Below are 26,810 nucleotides of genomic sequence, written 5' to 3' on the forward strand. Positions count from 1 at the left end.
TGAATCTCCAAACCCCCTGCCACAGGCAGGGCCACCAACCTCCCCATTTAGTATCAGACCAGGCTGCCCAGGGCTCCATCCAGCCTGGCCCTTGAACATCCTCTCCAGAGATGGGGCATCCACAACCTCTCTGGGCAGCCTGTTCGAGTACCCCACCACCTAGATTGCATCTAGGGGCTGTCTTGTGTTTTAAAATACTGACTTAGGATTGCTAAGAGAAATTTGAACACAATTTGGAACAAACTTTGCATCTTATTGCCCCAAACAGCCAAATGCTAGAAGATTTGTCCTACCCAATGCCGATGTGTGAAGGGTGTTCAAGCACTGTACAAAGAATATAGAAGAAAACAACTAGAAACATGGAAAATGTCACATAAATGCAACAGAAAGCCTTGACTGCTTATAACAGAAATGAAGAAAGAGCGCTATCATGCTGGAATAGGAATAGGAAAGGAAAAGGCATAAACTTTATTACGTTGACATGGAAGAACAGTTTGTTGCTAAAGTTGACATCTGTATTAGTGAAACATCATGCATGATTTCTATAGGAACCTAGTAGATAAATGAAATCAAAATGGTGAAAAAGCTTATTTGTAACTGATGTTCCATGCCATATTTATAAAGAGATGCAAGCAGCCCAACAAGAAAAAGAAAAAAAAAATCAAAATGAGTGAGAAAGTGTAAGTTGTTTGTTTCATTAGCTGTGTAACAGAGCTAGGAAGTCACCCATAAATACCCAATTAATCTGTCTCCAAGAGCAGAAAAATCAGTGTAAACATGATGTAATTCATCAACATAGTCTACATCTGAGAAAGAAACCAGGCTGGTAGAAAGTGGGCAGAGTGGGCAGGGGCAAAACTCTAGAGGGGTTTACAAGAGGCCAAGTATCCAGACGGTTGGAATTGTTTTCTGTTTGCTTTCTGATAGCCTTCTGTTTCCAAACTTATAACTGATAATTATACTTTTAGCCACATACATCTTTTTTTTTTCTTCATTATTAGGTCTAGCTGGTGTTGGAGATGATAGTGAGGTTAAGGCTGACATCTGCAAAGTTTCAGTGTTTCATACAGTTGGGTTGTCTAAAGCCACCTGTGAAATAACATGAACTCTACAGATTTTCCTTCTTAATTGCAAACGAAGAACTTAGAGATTGAGCATGATGATCAAGAACAAGTGCACTGCAAACATAAAATTGGCCCATCCTCCAGTATCTACCAGAGAGCTGAGAAATCCAGCAGCTTCCAGAAAGTCCTGAGCCATCAGGGCAGACAAGACAACAACAAGAAGAGAAGATGGCAGACCCTCACTAACGCAGTGGTGGAAGACTATTAAAAAAAATAATTAAATAACAATGTAGTCAAATCTAAGTAAGATTATTTTCTCTCTACATAGTGTGTAGATGACCTATTAGTTGTGGTCAACCGGTTGCTGATATTAACTATGGGAAAGATCAACATACAGTAATCATGATAGATCATATAGACATAAAAATAACTTAATGGTAAGAAAAAATAACTGGAAAAGTTATGCAGTATCACGTTTCATGGTTTTAGCCACTTTTTCCACTATAAATTATGATAACATCTTTAGGGAGGACAGGTTATTCCTCATTCTCTTTCCTCTGAAAAATCTGTGCCAAGAGATTTGTCAAATACTTATCAGGTTTTCTGTAGTTTGTGCTGTCAGGCTATAGCACAAACCTCATATTTCAGAACTTTCTGTCATTCAAAGAAAGAATGCATTGTCAATCCACTGAAGGAACATATCCTAAGATTTGTTCCCTTGAAAATCTTCACGAGGATGCAACACGGGAGTTAGAAAAATAATTAGTATTTCATATATATATCCTTCTGTTCTTGAATTGCTTTGTTTCATTTTTTTGTCATTGAATTATACCATTCTACACACAGAACCATAGAATTATCATAGAATGTCTTAATTAAAGATCTTTAATTCCAACTCCCCTGCCATGGGAAAAGTTGCCAGCCACTAGATCAGGCTGCTCAGGGCCCCATCCAACCTGGCCTTGAATGTCTGGCCTTGAATGCCTCCAGTATCAGGGCATTCACAGTCCCCCTGAGGAACTTGTTCCAGCAACACACCACTCTCTTGAGTAAAAAAAATTATTCCTAACATCTAAACTTAATCTGCAGTCTTTTATTTTAGAGCTATTCCCCTTTCTTCTACTGTTATCACACTGTGTAAAAATAAGGTCTCCCCCCTGCTTGTAAGCTTCCCTCAAGCACTGGAAGGCCACGGTGAGGTCTCCCCAGAGACCTCACTCGCCCTGCTGGCCACCCCTTTTTTTTGATGCAGCCGAGCATACTGTTTGCCTTCTGGGCTGCAAACTCACACTGTTGGCTCACGTCCAGCTTTTTTATCCATTAGGACCCCTAAGTCCTTCTTCACAGGATTGCTCTCAAGTTCTTCTCCCATCCTGTTCTTACAACTGAGATTTCCTCAACCCCAGTACACACCTTGCATTTAGTCTTGTTAAACTTCATTAGATTTTTGTGTGTCCACTTTTTGAGTGTGTCCAGATCTCTCTGGATGGTGTCCTCTCCCATCCCTATTGTGTCAACTGGGATGCATGCTGTCTGGCCCCATATACTTGTATACGTTTAGCCTCATGATGTGGTCTCAACTTGCTCCACTCTTACTCTGGGAGGGATTTTGCTCCCCTAACCCCCAGTTCAAAATTCAGGGACATGAACAGCCTAAGATGCCTGATGGGGCATGAAGACCGAGGCAAAGAAATATAAATACAAATGAGTAGTTTCCTGTAAAACTTCACTAACTGTTATTGAATAGGTTGTTCTTTGTATTACATGTATACTGAAACTTGGATGACAAATGCCTTAAAAATAAATCCCACAGGCTGTTACTTATCAGTAGATCTACAGTAGTAAAATAAAAAGACTTCGCAGATCACCAATGCCATCTACAAACAAGGTTTGCAACAGAAGTAAGAAATGACATAGATTAAGTATTAGAGTAGTAAAAAAGAAATAAAAGTATATTTTAATATTGATTTTTAATTGCATTAACTTTAAAAATGAGAATTCACAGGCATATTGGACCAGATCACAGTCCATGCATTTTCACTTGCTATTAAATTCAGAATTATTTTCATAAGCTAGGTTTAATAGACAATTTTATTTCTTTATGCTTTTCTCTTTTACTATCAGATCTTGATTAATTACATTTTAACTCATTAAGAACTACTTTTTCTAATCCATAGCAACCAAGTCAATTAGAAAGGGTAATAAAGGAAGGTAAGAATTCAAAAATAATGTGGTAGGAATGAATTCAATCAACACAGCAAGACAGGAACTTGTCTGAGTTCATTTGAAAATTACAGAGTTGGTTCTTGGTCTGTACAGGTGTAGCCTTCAGCTAGTAGATTTTTGTTTACTTGCTTAGGAATATAATAAGGTAACTTAAATCTTTTACCTTTTATGTTTTGAGTTCAGACCTGAAAGATTCATAATTTTGAAATTATTTAACACAGAAGGAAAACTTGTTTATTCATTATATGAATAAACACTTAATCATTTTAATTCATTCCATCACACAAAGTAAAAATCACAGAGGCAAACCAACCACTCTCAACAATATTTTATACAAATTCTAGCACATCAAGAAATATACATTTAATTCTACATAATTTTAGAAAAATATTCTAAGAAATAAAACAAGCTACATGCTTGTTTTTTCACCATGTATGCAACCTCTCTAGTTAAACTCCAAGGAAAAAACTCATGAATTTGGGAATAATGGAGGAACAGACTGCAAAGCAACTACTGGGATAACTAATTGAGCCAACTTACCTCTGTGATGGGCCTCAGGTCTCATGCAAACTCTATTCTGAGTACTACCACATTTGGAACAGAAATGGCTTTAAATAATTGCAGACACTCATTCTTCTTGGGGAATAGTCTTCTCTACAACAGGAAATTTTCAAAAATGACAAATTATTAAAAATAAATTATTTTGTGAATTTGTTCATACAAAACAAACAAACAAAAAAAAACCAGCCTAGTTGATAAACAGCTATCATGAATTATCAACACTAGCAACGGCAGGACTTCTAGATTTACCTTTCATGTTCACTAACTATTTTCTTAAAGTTCTCAAACACATAAAAAATAGTATATTCTTGGCTTCAAAAGTACTTCATAGGTAGTGAGCACATTTCGAAAAAAGGACTCAAGCACAGAACTATTCCGTGGCCTTTACAGTAAAGTGATTTTGAACTGTCTGTCATTTTGGAAGATTCTTTTCTGAGATTCCAACTCAGCTCCTATTTCTAAACACAACCAGCATTTAAATCAGCCTGGATCCTGCTGCAGGACCAGGTATCCACTCATTATGCAAATAAGTTGTAGGCATTCATTTGGTATACTACTACATCTAGCACTTATCTCTTCATATCTGTCCCCTTATTCCTAAAATACAACCTTATAGATATTGTGTGAAAAAATTCTTAATATTGGCTAAAAAGCATTATTTTGCTAATGAAATCTAAATACATGCATCATTTCAGTTAAGGCAAATTTAGGGGGCAAATTAATACCCATCTCCTTACTTGCTTTGATGATACAAAACTTTGACTAATATACAAAAGTTTGCATATATAAAAAGAAATTTCTTGAAACTAAATCATTATTTTTAATGTGGAAGGGTAAAGGAAGGAAGATTAAAATCGTAGTTGTATCCCATGCAAGTACATGAGACATTTTGTATTATTTTTTCTAAAAGAGCTATTATTAGAAGTGCAGCTCTTTGTGAATAAGTGCGGCAGATGGTGCATAGGAGTGAGTGGTGAGCAATTTACAGTAAACAAATTCTTTATTTCTGACGGGTCATGGGGAGAGCTAACATGGTCCCCAATTTAATCAAGGAGTCATCTAGTAAACAGTGGCATTCAAATAATGATGTGAAACATCATCTTTTTATTTTTTAAAAAGAAAAACAAAAACAAAGAAAGCCTTTATATTAGCGAGTCATAGAATCACTAAGGTCGGAAAATCATCTAATCCAATAGTCAATCCATCACTACCATGCCCACTAAAACATGTCCCTCAGTCCCACATCTACATGTTTCTAGAACACTTCAAGGACAATGACTCCACCACTTTCCTGGACAACCTGTTCCAATGTATTACGACTTTTTTGAAGAACTGAAAAGCCTATTCCTGTAGAAATTTCCTACAGAATAGATGTGCCTTCTAGGCTTGACAGTATGATGAAATTTGTGAAGGTGCTTTAGAATGCTCAACATCTACTATTGAGAGCACTTTTGCAGGTTTAGTACCACTGCACTGGTCAAATTTAATTCAGGTATTTACTGACATGCCATAGATTTTTGTCAGTTAGTCTCTTTATACATGGACTCTAATGTAGAAACAAGACTTTACAATTACGTTAACTATTTTTCTTACAAGGCATTCTCTCTGGAAATGTACACAGATCATCTGTGTTCTACTTAAATGATTTACATCTAGAGCATCAGGCAAGGCTTAGGTAAATGGTTGTCTTTTAAAAATACTTGCATTATATATTTTTGGGGGCATCATTCAATGTTTCTTAATGAACTTATTCTGTTTTAGGTTTTCTTGGTCTTCTGTCAGGTATCTGATTTGATATTTCCCGATTTTGTAACTTGTGAATTACAAGATAAACAAACTTAAAGAAAATAAATGAGCAATATAGCTAATTCTTACTGTAATAATAAATTAACTATTAATTTGAAATCTTTATCTAGTTGCATTCTGAAAGGCTTGATTTTTGGCTAGGAAGTACTAAATAACTACAGGCAATTAACTAGAAGACATTGAAAATCACTGCTTATTGAGGCTGAAGATGAGAAAAAAGAGTGGCTGGGAAACAACAGTGAAGGTCATTTAGATGAACAGCCATTACTGACTTACAGATTCAGCCAATCACCTCTTTGAGTCCATGAAAGGTCTAAGCAAGAGATAAAACTTCATAATTCTTCATAAAACCTTTGAATTCAATAAAATCACCTTAATTTTTGTGAAGGAAAATTCTCCCTACTAGTCTACACAACAATATTTTGATAAAGACATTATTGTATACAGCTTAAAGAAGAAAGATGAGAAAGCATTTTAATATCAGCATTTTGTTACGTAATATACTTTCAAGTCTAATAATAGAAGTACTGTTTGTAAAGTAAAAATTATATTCATTCTGCATAGATGTATTTACTCTAAGAGTTGTAATTACTGAAGCACTATTTGAAACGAGATTTCTATGTACTTCTGCAATTCAGGATAATCTTCTACACAATACTGCAAGAATGCAAGTAAGTTAGTTGTAATTCAAATAAGAGTTCTTGGATGCACAGGTGTTCTAGAATACCAGGCCTTTGCAGAAGGGCTTCTCTGTATGTAATGGCTTCCTCCAATTTTATTTTAATGGCCCATGATGTCAGAGGTGTACACTGGTTTTATGGTAGTAGAGACTGAACCTTCCCACCAATATTCCATTAGATTTTGTTGCCATATGACAGATGACAGCAGAGTGGCAGTCTGACAAAATGGCATCCTTCATGGAAACGAGGATTAAGGAAAGGTGTATCATATTTTCATGCAGAAAAAATTGCACCTACTGACATTCATCATGTTCAGCTTGCTGAATATTTATGGAGACCAAACAATGGATGCGAGCAAAGTGAGGCACTGGATAATGTATTTCAGCAGTGGCAACAACAACAGTGGGTCACCTCCACCGGAACAGATTTTTATGACCATGGCATGCAGGCTCTTGCACTGGCAAAAATACATAGCGAATGGTGGCACCTGCATTAAAAAATAATGTTTTGTAGCTGAGAATTTGCTTTAATAAATAGCGTTATTTTGCTCTTTGTATATATTGTAGGTCCCAAGGAATTAAAAAGGCTGCATTACTTTCAGAGCAACCTACATACGATATTCTGTATGCTGTTATCTGCTATGCATATCTATATCACTTCTCCAGCAGTAAACATGATACAATCACAGGTTCATGAACATAGATGTCAAGTTTTTCTCCTCTTCTCCCTCTTTTATGAAGTTTTTTAGCAGTTACTCATATGTCAGTCAGATTTGGGAAACAATAGCCAAGAATGTATGACTGCCTCCTTAGCAAATGATCAAGGCTTTTGAAGATAATTCCAGATGGATTAAAAAAAAATAAAAAGTATAGAAGTATTCAATTCTATTCTAATTCTTAAAACCTTAGCTATGACACTTTCCCAGTTTATATTATATAATTAATTAGATTTTCAAACAAGCTGTTTAGAGGACACCAAATCATTTTAATTAGATTTAGTTCCTTGGTGTTACTTGCTTTTGGAGATGATGGGCATAATATCTCTATAAGTCTTTTAAAAACAAATTTCCAATCTTGTTTTTTCATACTGTACAATATTTTACATATTGTAGCTTGGTATGCAAATCAACTCTTCTTTCTCACACATATTCTCATACAAATATTTCTGCCTTTCTGAACAACCAGTGCCTAATAGTATAAAAAGAAAAAAAGGAATGGTGAATTGACTTGTTATCAGAAGCCATCAGATGAACATATTGGTATTATTTGTAATTGCTACATTGTTGCCTAAGGAGCCATTTGCCAAAGGAATCATTAAACCCACTGATTTTGACTTCTGTAGAGGATTTCAGAAAATTGCTTTTAATAGAAAAGTCTTTCATTTTATCCACAAAGTAGGAAAAAAGCTAAACTAGGCAGAACAAATAGAACTCCTTTGAGAAGTCTGATAGAAAATTCCCCTGGGTGCAAGCTTCATATGGGTATAATAAATCTAAAGATTTAGAGGTATAATTTTTTTTCGTTCCATAAACTTCAAAGGAAGAACAGTAGAACAGTGAGGGGTTTGAACAACATTCTTGTGAACAATACATCTAAAACAGAGTATGAACAACAAAAAGTCTGTAATTATCTATTTGGGATTAACAACAAAAATTTGTCATGATAACGTCAACGTATTTGTCATTATAATGTTACAATAATGTTAATTCAGTACTGATACACATATGGTCAGAAATATTAAAGATTAACCATGCCACACTATTATCCTTTAATGTTCTTCTTAAACTTTTTCCTATGCATCTTATATACAGTCCTCCATGCAGTCCTTGTAATCGACACAGTATGTTCCGTTACCATCTGAAGACTCTCCTAAGCACAAAAATATTAGCCTACATCAAGATTAATTACTCTCAGTATACGAAGTGGCAATGTAACAAAGAGGAGCTTTTGAAAACATTCTTCTATTAAAATGGCAGTCCTATCCATTATGGATTTCAGTTAACTTTTTATCTTTATTCTCCTTTGTATCAAACAATCTTGCAGAGTTTTTTTCTCAGTTCCATTCTTGATCCAAGTGTTGACCCTGAGAAGACACTATCATGTTGAGATCAGGGCACTAGGTAGCAAGCTCTGTGGGACCAACTTACTGCCACTTTTATTAACTTAATGAAGGCACTTGAAATGCATGCCCATTGGCAATAAATATTGCGTCATGGAAAGCAAACATGGTTTTAGCAGGTTGTAATATTAGCCTAGTATGCAGTACTATTATCCCATCAGCTATTGACTCTAAAGCACCAGTTATTTAGAAAACAACAAAAACAACAATGAAATAGTTGCAGAAAATTACAGACCTAATCATTAGTTTGAGAACTACTGAGGTTCAATACAACAATTTTGACAATACATTCAACAAAAGAATCAAGCAGAAGAATAGAAACAGACAAAACCATTTCAGACTGATCTGGAAATGTATACTTTCTTTATCCAGGTATTAGTTCTCAAAAAGTTATAACAACGTATAACAACAACTTCTTAATAATGGCATAACTCTTGCATTAAATAGTGGCAGCAGCTGAGAATGTGCTACTCAAACCATTCAAGATGGGTGCCAAGATCTAAAGTATTCTTTGTCTTAGTCTATAACACTGATTGGATTAAGCTTCAGCAGATACTGGCAGAAGCATTTGGAAAATTATAGTATATTACAGAATACTTTGAAACTATGAAAACCTGATTAATTTTTACCTTAAAAATTATTTAAATTCTAAATTTTGAAAAAGTTGTGGAAGAAAAATGACATTTTTCTTGTAAAGAATTTGCAGCACCAATACAGCAAAAAACAGTATGAGAGTATACTTGACTCTTAACAGGAAACATAAAATCATTTTACAAAACCTTGTTAGTTACCAAAAGCCAATGAAACAAACATCAATCCTTTGTCCTTTTGTAAATTACTGTAACTGTTAAAGATGTATTCATTTGCTTCCTTACCCTTTTCTTTGTATCAGCGTCTCTTAGATGCAGTATAAAACCTTTGTTCCATATTATGAAGCATCAAGCAATAAAAGAATATAAAACTTCTCAGTTCTCCATTGTACAATTTACATAAAGAACATTTGCACCAAAAGATAAGTTCATATTAGTCCTAAGACAGATCATAACAGGGTGACTGTGCTGAAACATGGATAAAAAATGTCTGTAAAGGCTGCAGGTAAACGTTAACAGACAACAATTTCTGAAACCTTCAAGAGTCTCAAGACTTCCTGAGATTAATTTCACTATGTCCTACTTTGGACTTAAATGCTATGAAATTTTTATTATTGCCCTGAGATGGCCTCAGCAGACTGCAACATTTAGAAGCTTTCTAGTCTTTAGCTGCAAAAGATATTTTGATTGGCTGTTTAATTTCTTTTTTTTTTTTTTTTTTGTGCTCATAGCTTAATGGCAAAATTTGTCCTTGGTAGCTAAAGAACTACAAAGAAGTTCTGTATATGTACTGGACTTTCTTGTCTCTTATCTATTCAAACTTTTTTTTTGTGAATTGTTGAAGCAGAAATATCATTAAGAAAAGACAATTCACATTCTTTGTAGAGACAAATGTTAAATAATCCTCACTGCTTTCAGAATCTTCTCTCCATTAGCACAGTTATGGTCTCTAATATCTCAAAGCCAGATGTTTCCCAGTTGGATGGGGTTGGGCACAAAGCAGAATTTTATGTGTTTAATTAATCTTAACTAGAAATTTTCTTGATCTTCCAAAATGCTAAGAGAACTGTTTCAACATTTAAATTATTTTAACAATTAAATTATTTCTACAGTTTCTGCTATCAAGCCTCTATTTTGCATATGCTTCCTCTACAATACATATACGCTTCTACATAACTATTCTTCCACTTTCAGTAGCATCTCAGCTGCTTATTTTTGTCGCTACAAGAAAAATACATTCCTTATCAAGGTAGTATGAATTACTTAGATATGACTTGTGTCATTACATGTGGGTTTTTTTTCCTACATTAAAGATATACTTCTTGTAACTGGGAAATTTTTTGGGGGTAGTTTTTATCTCAGGTTGAAAATGTCAGTTAATTAGACAAAAGAAAATACACTGATTCTGACAAAGACTATATAGGGGATTTGCTCAGGTGAACACAGATTTTCTGGTGACATAAAGATGAAGTAAATTTGGGATCTTTAAAATTCTCATATTTTGTTTCTGAATTAGCAGAGATTTCAATCTTTTACAACTCCAGTGAATATTCAGATAGTTTAGTTCTGTTATTATCATCTCTGAACTATGGGTAAAATTGCTCTACCAGCACTTGAAATACAAGCAGCTTTAATTATTGTGGAATAGAATAAAATAATGAAGCACATAATAATTACAACTGAGTACACATGTAAGGTGAAACTCCTATTTTCAAGCTGTTATGATTATTCCTATTATTAAGGAATGGTAATTTTCTTTTAGCTACTGGGGGTGCATGCTCAATGCTTGGTCTTCTGTTCTCCAGAAATATGCACAGGACTTTCTTTGTGAGGTTTCTAGAAAACAGCCCAGTAACTCGCATTCCAAAGCTCATTTTATGGAGCCAAAGAAAGTTTTTGTTTTCTACTTCCATCTGTGTAGAAAGATTCATGAATTATTCATGTGACAGGAGTTTGTTTCAAAAAGAAGACTACATGCCTAATTTCTCAGTTTCTATTTTTAGTGGGAGCTGGAGTGCTATAAAGGAAGCCCTGTGTGCATAAAAGCTCTGTTTTAAGAGTATGCCATTTGAGAGCGTCATCTTTGTTGCTACAAAATGGAAAGCAGTGACACTCCTCCCAGTTATTACTTTATAAATTGGAATTTCCCTTATTGTCTATAATTGTATTTTTTGTTTTTAATCCACAAAGCAGAAAAACAATATTATAGGTTAGCTGAAGCATTTCTGTTAGAAAAATACATAATTTTGAATAAACAAGAACATCCTCTCTTTTTTCTCTTGCTTCTTTCACTGTATGCCAACATGAAACCCAAAGGATAAGGGATGATTTTGCTGCATATGCGTACTTAAAATGTTTCCTCTGTTATGGAGCTTTTAATTCCACCAAATTCCCTATATTTATTTCCTGTATAGTCCAATCAAGGTTTGGAAAGGGTAGAAATGGAAAGCCTTTCAGATCTCAGACTTGAAAGGCCTATTTGCTGGTACTGTCTATAAGGCAGTTTAGACTACTTTTTATTTCACCTCTAAAATTAAGAGAGTTAGTGATGAGGAAATGAAAACATGTCTAAATATTTCAAGAATTACAGTATCTGTAATGAAGACAGTGTACAAACCCTTATTACTTCCAACATATTTCATAAACTTATTCTACGCTTTACTCTGTCAACATTTCTGTGAATTTTTTCATACTTTCTTCGCAGTCCAAAGTTTTTTTCTTGATAAAAAGGCTGGAAGAATATCCTTTCAACCAAATGAAGTTTTTAGCATGGCTTGTATCGCCAACCTCAATTGCCATTAAAACAAATCTGAACATACTTATTTTAGTAAAAATGCAAAGTTATCTGTCTCTTGAAACACGCTGTTTACAATTTTTATCAAAGTTGTCCCAGTGGAGGTCATAACTCATTACTTATAACCACTTGTGACAGTCATTCTATAACAGAGAATAGATACCTTCAAAATAAATATGACACTATACTATGAGTCACTTATTTGAACAGGACACTGAATAATTTAAAACTACATGTATGGACTCCATACAGTGCATTTTGCACATATAAAATTAAAGAGAATGTGACATTATTAAAATAAAGACAATTCTGCAAGCACCTCCTTCTCAAATGTGTCTTTCAAATTTTGAGTGGATCTAGACGCAACTGCTGACTTTGTGCACATGTGCTGCCCTGCATAATGGGCTCTGAAGTTGGTTAGGCTTTTGTAATGTCTCCTGACAGTGTGATAATCGCCTGGCAAACATGTTTCTGGGTAGCTTATCCTGCCAGAGGCACTGAAAGGGAGACAGGTTGTCTATTATACCAGTCAGATTCTAGTGAGTTTATTGAGAAGGGAGAAATCCAGCTGCCGATTTGTAGAAATGTGCCATTCAGCAGTTCTTAGGCTGTGGCAGGGATAGCTAACAGCACAGATTGTGCTGGTAGGTTCTCATGCTTTGCAGGTTTGAAGGGAAGTCTCTGATGATTTGCTGAGTAAGAGAAAAAGCCTGTAAATCAGTGAAAGCCTTTGCAAATCTCCTTAAACACTGTAAAACTTTAATTAGCCCCATTCTATGTGGCTTCATTCCCTAGAAGAAAAATGAGTGCCACATATATTAGGAGACTGCCTGTGAGGATAATGGCGTCGTTTTCTCCTGTACATTATATAAACTTGCAGCATCTCTCCAGCCTGGGCACCACAGGTCCTTCTGTTTAATATGATCTCTATTAACTCCCTCACACAGCAGCAGCAAGCTTTTCTAAAATACAGACAGAAAAGTGATCTTACACAGTAATTTCTTTGAATGTTTGACTCTTCCTGGAGAGTCATTGCATTCAGACAAAACATACACACTGTTCTGTTAGCCACCATTGTACATCGTCTGCATCTGATAACTCTTTATGATGTCTTTGTGAAACAGTACGAAATGGCATATCTTATCAAATGATAGCAGAAAAAAAAAAAAAAAAAACCCAAACCAAGAGCTCAATTACATTGACCTAAAAACTCTCCCACTACGCAGTTCTTGCATTAACTTTGCAAAAATAATTCCTGCTGTGTTATAATGTGCTTATATTTCATTATTATTTTTTAAATTTCCCACTTGTCAAAGCAAAAAGCCATGATGTGAATGTTGGAACATTATGAAAATGAATTCATAAACCAAGTCTATCTGCCAGAGTGTTCTTGCTAAATGCTGCAATGAGTGAGAAACTCAGCATGTGGCCAACAAAACTGCATTATGAAATAAAGTAAGAAAAAATAGCTAGAGAATGAGAAACAGAAAACATTTGTGACATATTTAATGATCATGAAGTTAGATACATGTTAACTCCCTGGGGCCATAAATCGGTCTTTTGGTTCAAACCCCTAACGAAATCAATAACTTGGCTGGTAAAGGCAAGGCAAAAGAATTAACTTCAGTCCCATGGATCATGCACCACACATATCTGATGAGAGTGGACATGTGAAACATATAGTCCAGAAAGTTGTTCATTTGGTGTACCTACAGCCAACATCCTTAACTACTATAGCAATGCAAAATTAGGAAAGGTAAGATCATGGAACCACAGAATATTCAGAGCCCATCTGGCCATCAGAGCCACTCAGAGCAGAGTGTCTAGGCTCATGTTAAGGCACCTTCTGAAGATTCCTAAAGAGGTATCTCCACATTCTGTGAGCAGCCTATGCCAGTTCTTCAGTTTCTGCACACCACAGAAGTGCTTCCTTGTGTTCAAGAGCTCCTGTGAAGAAGCATCTATTTGTCTTCCCTGTTATTGCGCATGAGGTCAGAGTCATCACCTCTGCACCTCAATCGAGAGATTGACAGAGCTCCCAGTTTGTTTGACTGAAACATCACCAGGTTGCTCCAATTAATTCCATCTCTCATCAGTTGGTGACAAGCCAAAGAGCACAAGTATTTTCATTCTTTGGGTAATGACCATTAGCCTTTCCCTGGTTAGTGCTGGTACTCTATCAAAGATGGAGAACATACCTGGACTGCCTGTCCTGGCACTCATTAATTTGATTTTGAGCAACTTGGTATTCTAAAATGGGCCAGAATGCCCACAGATAATATTCATTTTATATTAACAAAGTGAATCTTTATCATCTTCAATTAGACATTCAGGATTCTTCTTGTATTTATCTATTCAACATGCACCTTGCTGGCTAGACATTTATCTTCATATTAATTCTTATCACAATTTCATAAGTTACATTACTACATTCTAAGAAGTAAATTGTCAATTTTAAAAATCTTAATATCCAGTGGAATAATTTTTTAGTATATATTACTTCTGATCTAGTATTCACAGTGCTTTCATTTAGGATCAAGAAAAGGGCCCTGACCAGAATGACTTTTCCAGAGTATTTTGCATTGAGGGCAGAGATGAGATCATTAAAGCAGCATAAACTAATCCAAGAACTCAGAAGTGAGAGGAAAATGCTCACAGTGACCTTTCACATTGTACAATAATTTATCTAAAACAAATGTTCCTTTAATTTGCTTTATAATGATAATCACAGGAAAAGACTGGGCAGCTCCTAGAGGTTTATCTGCAGTAATTAAACATTTTCTTCTCCAGAATTTCTTTTTCCATAGATCAGACCAGGAGTGCAATTCACTCAGCTGGGAAAACACTTCTAGAAGGTCAAAAAATAAACCTACGCCATTTCCTTCACCTACTATTAAAGATGTATCAAACTGCCCATGAACACTCATGCTGTATATCATTGAACATGAATGGGCTCAATGACCTGTACAGAACAAGGGTATTGAGCAACCTATTAGACATGCTGACAAAAATACAATATTTGGGTCATATTATACAACATAAAAATAATTATTTCAGAGTTACACTAAAAGACAAAGCTTAAAACTACAGACAGCTTTTATTCTTCACAAGTCATTTTCCTAACAGAGTAGGATAAATATATTTTTGTTTTGAGTTACTATTCTGTTTAAATGTTGTTTTGAAATTTTTGCCTTATAGAATTATACAGTTCCTAGCCGTACTTGAACCCTAAAGCAAAGAGTGCATCCAACAAATATTGTGGAATCTTTTTTTTTTGTTTAAATATGCCTTTTTTTTTTTTTCCCCATTCAGTAACAGATTTTAAGTATGAAAACCCCCCAGTTGAGCATTATGCTTTTTCTTTCAAAAATGTATTTGCAAATTAAACAACAATCTGATATCAGGAAAAATGCCATTTTGTCATCATTTATCAGAAAAATTAGGAGGAAAAAGATACACAAAAGGAAGCCAAAGAAGATTTCCATAATAATTAGGTTCATATTAGATTTGGGATATAAACAGATCCCACTATATATGAATTTTACTTTAAAGGAACTGTTCCATGCCAATATATTTCAACCTTCAAAAATCTGACTGCTAAAGGACGTACTTGAATGAATGAAAGCAAAACAGGAAATCTCATTAAATGTTGCCATCAGCTTCAAATCATTATGAATTTTCCAACATAGTATCCAATAATTATATTAACTTCCCAATAACATAGTTAAATGTCTCTCATTACAACTAATTGAGAAAGTACAACAGATTACCCAATCTCATCATTTTATGAAAAGAAAATGACGTTTGGTCAGCTCTGCTAACAGGTGAATGCATTGGTGTGCAAGAACAGTCACAAAAAAATCAGCACTGACCTTTCTGTGGGTCAGAATACTATGTATAATCCCTTTCTTGGATACTTCCTTCTACATAAACTTCCAAACAGACCTACAGAAAATTGTGAGGCTTTATATCTACAACAACTCACTGATTATGATCTTAAATATCTCTAGCTAGCAAATCTGAATAAATTGCTAACTTTTTTAAGTGTTGAGCTTGGAAGCATTCCTGGTACTTCTGAGGCTTAAGCCATCTCTGACCTTAAGGTCCACAGTTCTAGGGACAGCTTTACACAAAAGTCTCTCTGGATATAACCTGCCACCAACAGGACAGTGCACAGTCTGAGCTGCAGTCTTCACTGCTGGCAATGAAGAGCATGCTGGGGGAAATCCAGAGAAACCTTCCAGGATTCATAATCAGTCTGGTCCCCCTGCCACAGAGCAATAAAATTCACATTATTACTGTTATTATTATTACTGCTGTTATCCAGCTAAGAACAGTTAGAGCTAGCAGAGCTACATATAACTTAGTGCGTTTGGCTCCAAGCTAGTAGACAGCCCACACAGACTGCACTGAGCCAGCTGAGGCAGAATTGCTCTTGAGGTCTGGGCAGCTGATGTCTCACAGCATCTGTATTGTGAAGCCTAAAAATTGGAACAAGTAAACCTAATTTTGAGGCATAAAATTAATGAGTATTAAATTCTGAACTCCAATGTATTCTCTGGGAGCTTACTTCTAAGAAAATTTTAAAAAAGCTGTAACAACAAAGGAATGTGCATTTTTAACATGCCAACAATATCCCTTTATGCAGATGTTCCAAATTCATAATCATTTCCTAAAATGGAATAACAGTATGAAGATGCAACTCTAAAGGAAATTCAGGTTTTCATGGTAGCGTTTGAAGTCAAGAGTGTGACACAGAAAGCCTGAAGCCAGAAATAGCATCAAGAAAGAGGTAGAATAGCAATTGCTTACTATCTCTTGTGTGCCACCCACACGCCTTGGAGACTCATAGCTGGAGGCCATGGGGGCATAAGACTGCTATTGCTGTACTCGCTCGTGCCTATAGTCACGAGAGCAATGTGGTCACTGCCTCAGCGTTTTCATGTATATGTCCCACTCTCCACATTCAGGGCAGAACACACCCACAGCTCAGTGCTACAGAAGAGCTCTGTTGCATTTGTCCAAAAGTGAAGCTACAACCTTTGGGCAAAACAATAATTTGGAAGACACAGGAATATCTCTGTGCAGCCAAGCCCTAATACATCTCAGTATTTTAGGCACTCTAGCAAAAAAAATTGAAAATTTCCTGCATGTTTAAGACAGGCTTCCATCTAAAAGAATAAGGGTGCAATAATACAATGGTCAGAGCAATACCAACAACAACTATAAAGGAAATAGTTCTGTAATAAATATAATGATTATTACTTCTCTAGAACTTTCCCATGGCCATTTCAGACCAGTGTCTTTAAATATTATGAAGACAGCAAACACCATCTATGATTGTTTCTTTTAAACTATGGGTTTTCAAACATTTATGGCTCAAATTAACAGAGGCAAAATATGCATAGAAAGGATAGCACAGGGGACACAACACATTTGAGAAGTGCTCACATGGGGTGAGGTGCAATTGTTAGGAGTGACAAGAGATGATGCTATGAAAGCCATCTCAGTGTGTGTGGGGAAAAAAAAAAGTATTTTGTAAACAACATAAAGGGATTAATTTGGTGTAATAAAATAATAAGCTTTCCTTTATTTTACATAACATTCAATTCTGCCCTGATAGCAGTTTTTCTGAGTGGCAAACAGGCTACCTGGAACAACAAATTTGTTTAGAAAGATGTATGTTGGGAATAGATAAGAGAGAACTGCAGTGAGACAAGAGATTCTTGTTGTGTCATGTCTGCCTGTTCAGGAACCACTATCTTCCATCCTGGCTGCTTTCTTACAAAAAGCTCTTGCTTAATATCAAGTGCAAAGTTTTCACCCAGCAATAATCATTCCCCTCAGAAACTTAAACCCAGGGATGGCTTTACACTGACTAGCAGGATAGATTATTCAAAGTACTTCTTTTGTAACTCGACCCAACATACAAATTTTACAGAGATTAAGAGAAACTGGCCATTATTTAAAGGTCACTTTTGGAGAAAATTAATGAATATGTTCAAGAGACCTGAAAATCATTTTAAGCAAACCTTTACAGAAAAGATGGAGTGTTAAAGCTAAGGAATGAACACAGTAAAGTCCACTGTTGAACACAAAAGCTTACTGGATCCCTCAGCAGATATTTTGAATAATTCAAGCCATTTGTAGCCCTTCAAATGACCAAAACCACACTTTCAGAGTGGCAGTGCCTGTTTGTGCGTGTTCGTGTGCATGTTTCTGTGGAGGAAAAAAGCTTCAGACCACAGAATTGAGATTAATATGCTTTCTCTCATTTAATTTGGCATTTTATAAGAGGGGCAGACAGTGCCCCAGGGGCAGAACAGAGCCTGCAACCCATAAAATTTCCAATAACTCAGAAGAAAAATCTAAATTCTCCTTATCATGAAAACATGAAAACAACAGTGATTTATGTACCTGCAAATGGAATTATTTGTCAACAGTTACATGCTCTCATAGAATGAAACCCAATTCAATGTTATTCTCAAAGAAACCACATCCTTTTCTTTTAAGGAAAGATGAGAATAAAAATGAGTACTGTACAGACTGATAAAGGGGAGCTATTGCTTTCCAATAAGGTAAATGACACAATCCTGATCCCAGGGTAATTTGGCATAAAACTGGTTTTCCTGGTAACATGAAAAGGACATTGTGTGTTGAGTCTCTTCCTGTTGATTCATTCCCTCTTTTCAGGCTCCTGCACTGCTGGAACAGATTGTCTCCTCCTCATGCGCAAACCCAAGTGACATCTGATTCACCAACTGGCAGCTGTTCAAGCCTATCTGGACAAGCAGGCCGCCGTGAACTGGGGACCGCAGTTTTTTCCACAGTGTTTATCAGCTGTTTTCATGCTGTTGAAATGATCTTGGCAATATCACTCACAGAAATCCCTCACCCCTTTGTGCCAATGTTGTTTTGAAACACGGCTCTCCTTGCTTCTAGGTTTGTTATCTCAAAAGACTTGTGCCTAGGAAGGCTGTGCAAATGATCACTTAAACTGCAATCCTCCAATGCTTCAGATAGTGTGTAAAATCAATGCCCTGTAAAAACTAATATAATTTTTTAAAATGCAATTAAGTTAGCGAGCTGCCTATTTAAATTTATCATTTAAATCCTTGAAAGGCTAGGAACCTGCAAATGGCAAAACACACCATACGTTACCTAAATACTGTTTCTCTGAGCCCTAGTCATATCCTCAAATGTCAGAAACCACTTTGGAGGTTCAGTTATCCAATGAAACCCAATGTTAAATTTATGTTGGTAAGACAAACCTCATGCCTGTGTCTGGACTGAAAATCTGTGGTAATAGGATGATTTTTTGTATACATGAGGGGAGGAATTTAACTGATTTGTACCTGCAGTCATACCCAAGAGTTGGATTAAAAAAAAAAAAAAAAAAAAAAGATGTCAAATGAAACAAATTGAAATAGCCTCAAAATATCTCTGATAAATATCTGTCTTACAATTTATTCTCTGAGGGAAGAAAAGACAAATCCATACCTATGCAAGATTCCCCAGCACATGGAATGGTGTTTTATACTGTGAATTAGATGTCATCCAGTGAAGCTTGCTAACTGAGGATGAAAGTACAGCCTGTTCTAAGCATTTATTAAAGCATCTATCTATTTGATACACATTCATCAGTTCTTCAAAGCCACCCTGAAACACAGCAACAAACAACATACAAGCTTAAACAGTACCAGATGAACCCATTCAAAGCTACAAAGTTGGGATAAAAAAAAAAAATCAGCATGGGTCAGTGCAGTGTTAGCAGCAGAGGAAAGAGTTGATGTGACTGCACTGACAGATGTCCATGCTCAAAACACATCAAAAAATACCTTCACAATTCAGTGGTTTGCGTACAAGGTGACCAAATCCAAAGAATGAAATCTGAGTAAGATTTCTCTAGCTGCTCATGAAACTGCACATTAACCATCTTTTTGATCACATCAGTAGTGCAGAAAGTCCAGCCTTCAAAGTAGAAAATGCTTACTGATTAAACAAAATATAAGTAGTGTATACATAAACTCTCCTATACAACCCTTTAACACATTAAAATGGTCATTTAAGGACCAGTGAAACAAGTGGAAAGGTAATGGTAATGTTCTAGTCAGAGGAGGAATTAGGTACTAATATTCTATTTATTTTTTAAAATAAAGAATAATTTATTGCCAAGATTAAACAACAGGCAGAAAATGAAAATTCTACCTGACAGAAAAATTATCTTAACCATTAAAACATAATATACTGTTATCTATCAGGCAGTACTCCAAAGAGAGATATCAAAAGATTTCTCCTATTATCAGTAATTAAGGGCACATCAACCACTCTCTCCAGCCTTTGAGATGATGTGGCTGGGGCTCTGATGCTAAGCAGCTGAAGAAAGCTCTCCATCCAAAACACCTTTCCCAGAGTACAGGTCTTGTGCATTTCATTACATATTGAAAGAAGAGTGCAGAAGTCATATCTTGATAGCTGGTATTGACTAGCCCCCAGATGTAACTTGACCACAGAAATGTCCCTAATTTTCTACCTGAACTCTCCATTTAGAATAAAGTAGAAGTTCTCCGAAACAAGAATAATCCAAGTGAGAAAATCTCACTTAGTAAACTAAGCAACGCTTCAGGTAAGCCTAAGTGCCAAGACACTATGAAATTACGGGGAATATGTAATTTTATTTTCTCTGAGGAAAGCACCTTAGAAGCCAAAGCAAAATGGGGAAGGTTGCAGGCGATCATCAATAAGTAATAGGAGAAACATAGTGAAATGGTGAGGAGAGCAAGGAAAACCCATCAGAATCACTTGAAGAAACAGTGCCAGCGGACATCCTCCCCTAATCATGTCTTTATATGATATTGTATCTACTGTGCAGGAATGTGACAGTATACAGCTGAATCGGTACATGCTTCAGAAACATCCTGGTCCTGAACTGTGCTTTGTGCAGGATTTGACTTGCACCGAGAACAGAGCAAAGAAAATAGACTGCCTACAACCTTGAATGCTGTGTTCAGTTTGGGGCCCCTCCATACAAGAAAGAAATGGAGGCCCTATACCATTTTCAGAGAAGGGCAGCAAAGCTGGTGAGGGGACCAGAGCATAAGCCTTATGAGAAGCAGTTGTGGGAACTGAAATTATTTAGACTGGAGAAGAGGAGGGTCAGGGAAGACCTTCTCTCTACAACTACCTGAAGGGAGGTTGTGGCAAGGTGGCAGTAGCAATAGGACTAGAGAGAAAGGCCTCAAGTTGCGCCAGGAGAAATTGAAGTTGGATGTTAGGAAATACTGCTTCTCCAAAAAAGTGGTCATGAGCTGGAACAGGCTGCCCAATGGGGTGGCAGTTCACTGTTCCTGGAAGTGTTCAAGAAATATTTACACATTCTAATGGGAAATGCTGGTCATAGTTAGACAGTTGGACTGGATGACCTTGGTGATTCTATGATTTTGTATGACATAAAGAACTTTACATATTAATAATCTTCACAGTTAAACTTTACGCTTGTTTGAATTCCTCATATGTAAGTGATAGAAACATAGATTGCCCTATCACGTGCTCAAATAAAGGCATATATTTCATCATTTGATACGCAAGACCTGACTGCATACTTTCTATATGCTCTTTAGTGTGGCTGTTAGTGCCATTCCAAGTAGTTGATAAGTGAGTAAGTATCGCTAGAATGTCTTTTCAGGTGTAATTACAGTATGCATGCACATAGTTAAGTACCTGCAACATAACAGGCATCTTCAGATTGTGAACTACACTTTATCAAGTTTCGGTGAAAAATATCCTTTATTTGGGATTCACTCAGAGTCAGCCTCTCTGCTAGTAACTTAGATCTTAGTCAAGATGAGCTTCAGGGAAGTGGTATAGCAATTAGCAAGTATAAAAGCTAGTTCCAATGGGAACTCAGAAATAAGAGCTTTCCTGCTGAGTTATATAGTGGCAGTATGGAAATGAAAATGTTTTGGTTTAGCACTTGATGCTATTAACTTTACATGCTGAAGTCTTTTTATGGAGACAAAAAATATTTTGTGTAGTGGCCAAAACAATTAAGAAATGCCTAATGCCAAAATAGAAGATTCAAGAAATTTTTTTAAGTGAGAACTTTGCAGAAAATAGAATTGCACTAAGAAACACGCTATTTCCTCAACACCTTATGCAAGCAAAGTTATCACATCTTTATTTCTGTTTGTGAGCTAATATGCTAAACAAACTGAATATTTGTAATATGCCATTTCTCATAGTTGTGGACCTATTATTTCATACAGTTGCTATGGACATGTTTAATAAATATAAGTAAATTAGCCAGAGAGCCAGCATGTTCTGTTCTTACATGCAGCTGTTTGGTCATAGTGCATGATTAGCATACAAAAATAACTTTGTCAGTTTTTTTAATCTTTGCTTTGCCATAAATATAAACTGGATCAACAGGTTAGATTAGGATTTACACAAGAAAATACATAGAAGAACTAGTCTTCAAATGCAGAAGAATTACTTTGACATTAATCCTTCAGTAACCACTACAATCTTCCTTGTAACTGCCTTGAAAAAGTTGATTTGATAATGGAAACCTCTGCATATCCCATAAAGGACATACAAACCATTTCCTTCAATTAGTGAAGTTAAGATGACAAACAGTAAAATTTTTAAATTACCTTTTATGCCAAATGGATATTGTGATTTTATTAGAGTTCTTCATGAAAAACTTCATTTTACGACATAAATGTAGTTTGCCCATATTCTTAAATATTTTTTAAAATGAACATTCACTGTCTGGGATGTTATGAAGTATGTTTGTTTATATTACTACTGAAGCACTGCATTAGCATTTCTACAAAAGCAGAACTTTTCTGTTAGCTCCTGTTTCCTCATGAAGACAACCATATCAGTAAATTAAGAAGTTTTTATAGTGGAAATTGAAATTCTAGCTCCTACTCTTAGCTCCTACAAATTAAATCACCCTGTAACATGCTTTAAAAATACAACAGTCTAACACATTTTGTGGCATAAATAGAAATCAAATAAATGGTCACATGCACACATTTTTGTGTAATCCCATGCACGCTCTCGTTACTATGAATCTGAGATCACCTAATTCTGTGTAGACACTTTTAGCACTGCAAACCACTTACAGTTTATGGAAATTCAGAATGAAATCTTTGTCTCTACTTCAGGGTAGTTCATGGCAGAAAATGTTTTGCAGGTTCAAATTCAGAAGCAAGAGCAGAACTGTGGGTTTCACTGTACTGATCTAAATTAAAAGGCTGCCAATGGATAAAAAAAAAATGTATAACTATACATGTATGCTCTATTGACAGAACTGATTTCTTTAAATATGCAAAATATTTAGGGAAGAGTAATGCTACAATGTGATGGAAAGTACAACAATAACAGCAGAATGGAACAATCTCAAGCTGCAGCAGAGGAGATTGCAAATGCAGCAGCTGCAGACACAAAAACAAAGGAGAAAAAACAGACAAACAAACAAACAAAACACAAACTGTTCACCTTCAGAACGCCTCCAATAGTCAGGGATCTCCAGCAAGTTGCCATTCCCTCCATTGCCAACCCTTAAGTGAGGTCTGGGAATGGGTGGATCCTGGTTGCACCCTTTCCAGTCGCTCAGGTGCATGGTATGCACCTGAGCTCTCCTAGGTTTGCCCTTCCTTCCCACCAGGTGCTCAATCACAGGTTCAGGCCATGACTTCATATTTCCATTACACTAAGAAATGCAGCCTTTGCTGCATTATATCTAACCAACGTTACTTAACATAAGTTAACAAATTAGCAATAAATTGACTAGAGATGAAAAATGTTGCCCTTAACTGTCAGCTCAGTACTCTTTCAAATGATAACAAAACTGGTATTTTGTTTTGGAAGAAATAGTGGGCTCTGCCAAAAACAGACTCACCAAGTGCAGGGAGAAGAATGGTGAGTGAAGATCAGAGGAGATGGATATTGGCGATGCTCTATCCCAACCCCAAATGCTTCAGCATGCCTCATATAACTGTCTAGCATAAACACTATGCTGCTAAAATATAGCAGGAGCAGATAAAAATACAGTAGGAGCAAGCATGAGACATGGGTAATAGCTAATGCGTTGGAGATGAAAACTCTACCATGTGAGTGGAGTCTCATTGTTAGGGTAAGAAAGATTACTCATGAATATGATATTTACATAGTAAGAAAGGTGAGTGGGGGCAGGATGCCTGGTTTCCTAATGATGTTGTTGCTCAGCATGTTGTGATAAAGCAGTGGATTGCTAAGTAAAGCCTGTAAAATGACAACCGACAGCTCTCCAGAACCATTCTGCTATGGTGATGTACTAACAATGCCACAGCAAATTATCTGTCTCATAGGACATGGTATAGAATAATTTAGGATGGCAAAACAAGACAGTTTATATAATAATCTGTCATATGAAAGGTTCCACTGCTTGCCATGTTAGCATAGGTTTAACTGCAAAGAGGCAGCTTTGATTGTTCCCTGTTTTTTTTTTTTTTTAATCACTCCGCCTTTCTTGACATCAGTGTCTTCACCCATGGCTCTGTTTTCCCCCAAATTCATTGCTTCCATTACTTGTGCTCACATAACTTACCTTGCATTGGCAGGAGGGGAAGAATATACAGCTTCTTCCTCGTGAGGTACTCAATAGTGTTTCAAAGATAAGCCAGGCACCAAAGGGTTGTAAATAAATGTCACTTCTGTCTTCAAAAGCCCTCCATATGTGACATGTGCAATGCTTTTAGTCTCACTTGACCTGACCCAAGGGAAAGATGTCAGGAAGCCTCAGCTGAATCAGAGTTTCTGAGGCTACAGCTTCACTGGAGAATTACCACCTTATGTCTTACTGCTGTTCTTTAACAAACACTAAAACCTTAGGCTTCATTAAGATGTTATACACATGAACTCTCAAATGAATGATTGTCAAAAGATGAACACATCTTAGTTTAAAAGGAGACTATATAGGATGTACCCTAAAGCAGCACATACAATTTTATAATGTCAGTTATTCTTTTTCTTCCTTCCTTCCTAGATAAAATTAGCTCACAAGTCTTCACAGAAACACCGTAGATTACATTTTGGGATGGTTATATTTCTAACAAAGTATTTGCCTTAAATGGATTTAATGAACACTAAGCAGGAACCTCCACAAAAGCAGAGAATAGTGACAGCTACTAGAAGGGCTCTGCAGCCAGCAGTTTCAGCACAGCACAGGGTGAGACAGGCAGTTCTTAACAGAACAAAAGCTTACATTCATTCTTCTGAAGAAAAGGATACACAGGAAATTCTTCAGCCAATGCTATTTATCAGAGTAAAACACTGATTAAAACATTATTTTCTATCTGAAATTCTTTTTATTGGCAATTATCAAATGTTTCATCTATGCTGAGATATAAAGACATGAAAAAATAATTATCTTCATGAAAGTACAACAAAAGATAAACACAAGAAAAGTATACCCTTATCAGTGTTCTCTGGCCATAAACTCAAAACCACAAATTCTTTCCGGTGTATATTTAGGAGATTTCTTCACCATTTTTTAGAAATACCATGTATGTTTCATCTTGCAAGTTCAAACTTGTGTGGTTTGTGATAAAGTCCAGAGGTAAGTCACTTTCCAGAGATTTAGAACTGGTGTCAGTGGAGCAGCAATTCTGCACAGAAGAGCACAGTTTTATTCATAAGAATAAGAATAAAAATGTCCTTAAGTTTCTTGTCACTGCCAGAACTTAGTGACATTAAATTGTGTCAGCTTGAGCAAGACAAGGGATATAATAAAGAGGAAACAAGAGCAACACAAAATTGTAATACCTAATTTGTATAAGTGGCTTATCCTCCCTTGCGAAAAAGTAATGGAGATTTCATAGCGACACTCAGAAATGTGGCCTGGGTAAGGAGTACATTACAAGAAACACTACACTTCTGACAGTAACTTTAGTGACAGAAGCCCCAGTTGAAATAAAAAGAGAGTGAGAATATTCCTTGTTTCAGGAGAAAATCCATGAGAAAAGTGGTCCTCAAATAGAAGCTGAAATTTTAAATGACTAGAATTGAATTCCTGAGGAACACTCTAATGAGAAAACAAATGGTTTTGAGGAAATGCTACACAGATGCTTCATCATATCAACTAAGTCTGTATATATTTGAGTTGTTGAAAATTTACAAAGAAAGAACATATATATTTATATATATTTAAAATAAACAAAAAAACAGCCTGTTCCTAGTGACATATATTCCTGAAGGAATAAAAAAATAATCAAAATACCCTAATTGCTGAAGCACAAAAGAGAGTAATAAAATCCGCTAATCATTTTTAGAGAATGAACAGCAGCTACACAGAGTTTTATTTTAAAATGTAGTGTCAATGTGAATCCCAAGAACTTTCCTCGACATCCAGACACCAAGGCAATGCCTGGATTCTGCTCAAAATTGGGAAATTGAATGCAGCATGAAGCTTACCATTACGCAGTGGAAAATGACATTTCCCTCATATTCTCAAGGGGAAAAAAGATATATTTGGAGTTTATAAGCAAAGCATTTTTTTTCCCCTTTCTGTTTGTACGCACAAGTTGTTAAGAATATAAACATGAAATGATTATTTCAGAACTGTATAATAATGCAGTTTGAAAGGCAGCTCAAAAGGCCTGTAGTTGAGCCTCCTGCTCAAAGAAAGGTCAGACTGAGATCAGACCAGGTTGCTGAAGTTTTTCTCTTATAAGAATGGAGTCTGCATAAAATATGTATCTATGAAAGCAAAAGAAACAAAAGAAGATTTATATAAATATATTAATACTATATTTCATTGATATAGAGAGTTAGAAAAGCAGCTTGTTCAAACAGATTTGGTATCAAGTATTAAAAGACAGATATTGGGTCTGTGATCTAAAACTCTGTAGTTACTCCAAAGTAGCTTCCTATTTATTTCTATGGAAACTACAACAGATAGAAGAGCACAGTGGCACTATTTGAT

The 26,810-nt window shown here is 35.9% G+C and overlaps 1 long non-coding RNA gene across 3 annotated transcripts in view; it reads right to left on the bottom strand.

Annotated features, from left to right (window-relative positions):
* Window positions 1–23,547, bottom strand: part of LOC149917511 (uncharacterized) — a 33,594-nt gene extending 10,047 nt beyond the window's left edge. For 2 of the 3 annotated variants that reach the window (XR_016467784.1, XR_016467786.1), the window contains exons 1-3: window positions 23,345–23,547; window positions 22,969–23,100; window positions 3,831–3,944 (exon numbers count right to left, since the gene is read on the bottom strand). This is a non-coding gene — a long non-coding RNA (uncharacterized LOC149917511). The remainder of the gene's footprint in view (window positions 1–3,830; window positions 3,945–22,968; window positions 23,101–23,344) is intronic. The other variant, XR_016467785.1, reaches the window with a different exon arrangement.
* Window positions 23,548–26,810: the final 3,263 nt, after the last annotated feature.

Source organism: Phasianus colchicus, chromosome 6 (assembly GCF_987193195.1).
Source record: "Phasianus colchicus chromosome 6, bPhaCol1.hap1.1, whole genome shotgun sequence".
Lineage (NCBI taxonomy): Eukaryota > Metazoa > Chordata > Aves > Galliformes > Phasianidae > Phasianus > Phasianus colchicus.